The sequence below is a fragment of the Centroberyx gerrardi genome, chromosome 1 (assembly GCF_048128805.1).
Source record: "Centroberyx gerrardi isolate f3 chromosome 1, fCenGer3.hap1.cur.20231027, whole genome shotgun sequence".
NCBI lineage: Eukaryota > Metazoa > Chordata > Actinopteri > Beryciformes > Berycidae > Centroberyx > Centroberyx gerrardi.
Window position 1 is genome coordinate 18,789,187 of NC_135997.1, and position 5,884 is coordinate 18,795,070.

The window sequence follows — 5,884 nt, forward strand, 5'->3', positions numbered from 1 at the left end:
TTCCCACCAGCATCCTTATAAATGGAGGGTCTCTTAGGCACCACCACACCACTCCGCCCGCCAGAGAGTCACCTATTCCACGCTGCTCAACACGGCTTCTCCAGTCAACCGCTCATCCACCGGCACGCCTACCAAAACCGGAGACGACGGAGACGCGGTGTATCAGCAAGGATGAGAAGCAAGAGTCCATGTAATCCAGAAAGAAAATAGCTTTTTCCATGCATGGAAAACAGGCACTTTCCATTTACGATTCAGTCAAATCACCCACCTCACACATAATCACTGCTCTGTTTAAATGCCACCGGTTGAATCCACGCATTGCCACTGCGGCGCCCCGCGCTGTCCAAGGTGCTGAAATGTGCGCGCGCGCGCATGCTACAGTGAATCTTTGCGCCGGGCGGCCCGCCGTCATGTATCTTTACTGCTTTCAGAAACGGCAGCCGATTGCTAAAACAACCGGTAAAAAGCTCGGGAAAGTTGAGCAACACTTTACTTTACAGAGAAATAGCGGGTTTTGCAAGCACTACCTGCAACAAACACCAATCAGCACTCTGCTACGACAAATCTGGTGTGGTGTTACGTCCCTGCATGTGACCAATCGGAGAATGACATGGTTTTTTTTTTCAGTGAAATCAGTTTCTTTTTAGACTAGAAACAAGTACAGGCATCAGACACAAGCCTTTAATATATTGCATATGTACGTTTGGCGTAATTTATCTTAAAGGAACAGCACGACTTCTTAAGGCAAGCCAGCGCAAAGGAATTCTCTCAGTTGAAAGAAACAGTGGATTTCTCAGTAGTCTGCTCCCGCCGTGGTCCTGCCAAGAGGAAGGCTGAATCCAAGCATCCGAGCATTCTTCAGCAATGACATCCTTGACTTGTCTTCATAGACAGAACTAATTAGAGATTAGGAACACACCGCACAGAGAGAGAGAGAGAGAGAGAGAGAGAGAGAGAGAGAGAGAGAGAGAGGGAGGGACACTGTGTTCATGTGTTTTCCTGTCTTTATTTGTATTGTTTGTAATCATCTCTGGAGTATTCTATAGACATAATTATAATTAAATTCCCTGTCTACCTTATAGGCAAAGCTGGATATATTTCTCATGGGACAATGGGTGTCAATATTTTGAGGAATTGCATTAGGGCTGTCACTCATTATGTTATGGATTTGCTCAACTGATCAGTAAGCAGCCTTTCTGAAGGCTCAGTCAGTTTCACCTTCAGTCAGTTCATTTCAATGATTGACAGCCCAGTAATTATTGCAGTGTGTGTGTGTGTGTGTGTGTGTGTGTGTGTGTGTGTGCGCGTGCGTGCGTGTAATTCCAGTGTGCATACACTTACAGCTGGGTGAATATGTAATAGTCTGGGTGTGTGCGTGTCAAAGTGCAACCACTTTGTGACATGCATCATACAAGGACATCTGCTATACTCTATATCATCCCCTGAGATATGACAATACATCTCTTCTGTTTTAATAATCTCTCACAGCACAAAATGGTACTTTGAGGTTATAAGGATGTACAGCCATTGCCCCATTATTGAGATTACTGGAAGAAGTGGAAAGAGTATGCCAACAGAGGGAACAGCAAACTAGACCATAGCTTCCTCATCTGAAATACTCTCTTTCTATAGTGTATTTGTCTTATTGATATACTAGAGTATCACAATCTACCACACACTGGAAATTTCTAGAATCTCATGGCCCCTCATAGTCATATGACTAGAGTTGGCTGACTAATCAAATAAAATACTAAATGCAGAATCAGTATATTAATTTTAACTTGCAATTTGACCAGCTGTCAGGCACTGATATTAAGAGGCAGAGAAAAAGAGTCTGTATATGTGTGTGTGTGTGTGTGTGTGTGTGTGTGAGAGAGAGAGAGAGAGAGAGAGAGAGAGAAGAAAGGTTAGGGATTTGAAGGAGTAACAGAGATAAGTGGGCTTGCTGTGTTGGTGTTTTTCATGCTTGCTCCACCAAGAACAAAGAGCCCAGCAGTCATCTACCATCAAAGACGCACACAACTTCTAATGAGCTGTGCCCTGTGTGCATTTATCCTGTTGCTCTGCTGTCTTACAAATGGTATGATGTGCTTTCATACCTAGTAATAATGAGAGCCTAGCAGGCATCCTAGCAGACTGTGCCGGTGCACAAGAGAACTCCTCGGGATGTGGTTAGGACGCTATTTAATATGCATTTGTCTTCCTTGAACAATTCAAGAGGTGAGAGTGATGTGAGCGGAGAGAGGAGTAGGTCATGGTAGTTATGATGATGGTGATGTGTGGTAATCATGTGTGTGTGTGTGTGTATGTGTGTGTTGTGCATTCAAATATTTTTTTTCACATAGCAGTAAGTCAGCTTTCTTGGTGTCCATGGCAACACAAAAGACAGAAGGGCCTCTTCACCCATTTCTCCTTCTCTCCTACTCTCATATTGTCATACTGGCTCTCTCCTCATGTAGACCTTCCATTATTGCTCCTCCATTTTTCTTTTTTTTCTTTTTTTAATTTGATGTTCATTTTTCCACTTCTGCCGTTGCTGTTGTTGCTGTAGAATTACTTCTTATCACACATGTCTCTCTCCTCTCTCTCTCACTTTATTTTGCTCATAATGTGTGTTGTGGTTTACCAGCTGGTGGCTCAGCAGATGAACAACAATAGAGCAGAGTTCACAGAGTGATAAAAGTCCACTGTGAAGAATGCCTGCAGCACCTTGTGATACACTTGACACTCATAACCTGCATCCCATTATTCAGCTGTTGCCTAGCGCAGCCTGAACTGCCCCTAACTCTTTGGCTCACTGGGGAGGCATGAGGATTCATGTGGTAAGGGACAATCTGGAAGTTCATACAAAGGTGCCTTATGACGCATATACACACTGCAGGATTGGAAGAGTTCAATTCTGATTTGTCACCAATTTGTCATGATGTTGATGCTACTCAGCATGATCAAATGTGATCTGACACACTTTGGGGCTCCTTGCAAACAGGTAGGCCTGATATTTGGATGGTCTAGCATTAAGCATTTAGGAAATATGCATCACTTCTTTTTTTGCGTGTCTTCATCATTAACTTAATTTGTGCAACATGGCCAAATGGTTTGGATTTTCAAAACTCTGGGTAATAGCTGTAATCTCTAAAGTGTATTATGCTGTGTGCAAAATTTTGTTGAAATGGGCTTAACTTTGTGGGAGAAATAGCGGAAAATGGTTTTACAAAAAAATCAAAATGGCAGAAAAACATGGTGGAAAAAAAAATATTCTAGACCTTAGGGTTCAGGAGTTATTGGCCAAAAGTTGCTTGTTATAGTATAGTTGCTTATTGTAGTATAGTTCTTTAGGGGATTCAAACCCATAAAAAAAATTAAGACTAATTAAAATGTCCTACCCAGATTTACAAAATCAGGATGATTGAGTTATATATATATATGTATATGAAAACGTAAAATGTTTGTTGCATGTCATGGCTATTACAGATTGTGTTTAATTTAACAGAAGACTTTGTCCAAATATATTGTGAAATTAAACAGTCAGTTCCACAAGCCAGGTTTTATGACCTCCCCCTTTCATTTTGGTTCAGTGTTTTTATAATTGGAACATTGACTCAATGGACTGCCCCCCTTTGGCTTATTTCTAAACAAATTCAAATTGATTTAGCTGGCATGGTGACCTGTAATGAGTGGTTCATATTGTTTTATGGATCTCTCTTTCCATGTGTCCTGTGGCCAAGGTAATGGGAAGCATTTCTGCCTCTGTCTCTGTAATGCAGAGCAGATTATCTCAATATACCTGCAGCTTGCCTCTGTTGCTGGAGAGTTCAATCCTGTTGTTTCAGGGCTTTGGTATTTTGTTGGTAACGATTCCTCTTATGGCATGCTCTGTAATGAAAAGTAAAGATCTGTTTTTTGCATAATATCATAAATATTTACGTGTCACATTAACAATCCAACATGTGAGCCCCTAAAATGTATATCAACAAATATTCCTTTTGATGTTGCCATATAAAAAATTAAAAGAGGATCATTATATAAGGATAATACATTGTAATTACTGTCCTATGTTATAATTAGGGAATGTGTGCAGAATATTGTAATTCATTTGAAGATACAAAATCCTGGGTTTTCTAAATGTGAAGGATCACAATATGTAGGATAACAATAATAAATAAAAAAATAACGTGCTTATATAAAAAGACGTACCTGGTATTTTTTGACTGAGTGTTCCTCTCTTGACATAAGTGGGACGATTAGAAGTACAGTATCACTTTGACAAAGTGTTTATCTACAACAGACACAGAAGAAGAGCATGAATGTGACTAGATGAGCGTGAAGAGATTCATTACTGGTTATTTTCTGCAAAATCTCACGTGCTGCCCAAGCCTCTTAGCATTCAATGACTTAAAACAAAGTGTGCTTCATAGGAGAGATGTGCGGAGAGGAGGAGGACGGGGTGGGATTCTCTCATCTCAATTGCTCTTTCTCTGCCTCCATTTTTCTCTGTGGCTAAAAGAGAGGCCTTGAGGCTTTGAGCATCGGGTCTCAAAAAACAAAGGCACAAAGGCAAAGCCTATGCAAGATATTTTGGTGAGTGAGAGGGTATGTATGTGTGTGTGTGGTTGTGTGTGTGCGTGTGCATGTGTGTGTGTGTGTGTGTGTGTGTGAGAGAGAGAGAGAGAGAGAGAGAGAGAGTGTTGGGGGGTCATGGAGTGTATATGAAGAATAGAATTACAAAGTAGTGTGTTACTGTATGGGGGAGGGGATAAGAAGGAAAAAAATGAAAGAAAGAAAAAAACATATTGAAGCAATCCATGGACCACAATTGATGGTAAAGACTTTAATAGTGCTCCAACAGTTTACTTTTTGGATTAAAAAGACACTTTGGGTATATTCATATTTGTGACAAGTTTGACTTCTAAACAGAGACATTTGCAATTATGCTATATTTTAAAAACCCAAATTACACCCAAATAATTTAGAGTGTTTTTTGGTGTTTAGTGGTGGGGCTTCCCTTTACATTTGGATGATGACTTTGGCCTTCAAGCCATAAAGTCATTCAATAGTTCCTGCTGAGTATGTCAAATTGTTTTGCATGAGCAACGACTGATAAATAAGACTTTCAACTGTCAGCTCTGCATGGTTGCTCTTATTATGATTGATTAAAATGTGTTGAAATCACTGTTTTGAAAATAGGACCATCATTTCTCAAAGGCATATCCACAGCTTGATGCTAAATGCTAAAACATTATGCCAAAGTCAGATTTGACTCCTGCTGTTGTCAAAGCTTATGCTGGGGCATAGAGAGAAAAATAAAAGAATATATTTGCTGTGCAGGTTAGGAATGAGTCAATTTATATGGTTTTTACATCCCTTAAGATTGCAGTGGATTTACTAGTGCATGTTTTGTGTTTGTTTGAACATTTGTTTACATATGGATTTTACCAAAGATACAATGTGGCACTTTTGGGTTTTATATTCATGGCATCCTTGCTATTCCCCAGTGAGTAAGCCAATCTTCAGTCAAAAACTCAGCTGGGTACAAATAAAGTTGGGAAGCTCCTTCTGTAAACATTGTTCCATTTCTCATAAGCATGTTCCTTAGAGAAAGAAATAAAGATACAGAGAGAGAGAGAGAGAGAGAGAGAGAGAGAGAGAGAGAGCATCAGCTACAAAGAAAAACACAGTAACTGTGGTAAGAGCACAGCGCACATCCTCTCCTCTCAGTAGCTGTATCAGATCAGAAATCATTTCTCGCACAGTTTTACTTTTCATTTACATCTGAGGCAGACTGACAGAGGGCTTTGTTCACCTTCAAGAGCAACATCGATGTTAATAGACACCTTACGGTACAGCCTTGCTCACTGCTGTGATCATTACTGGTATTGTCTCTGGC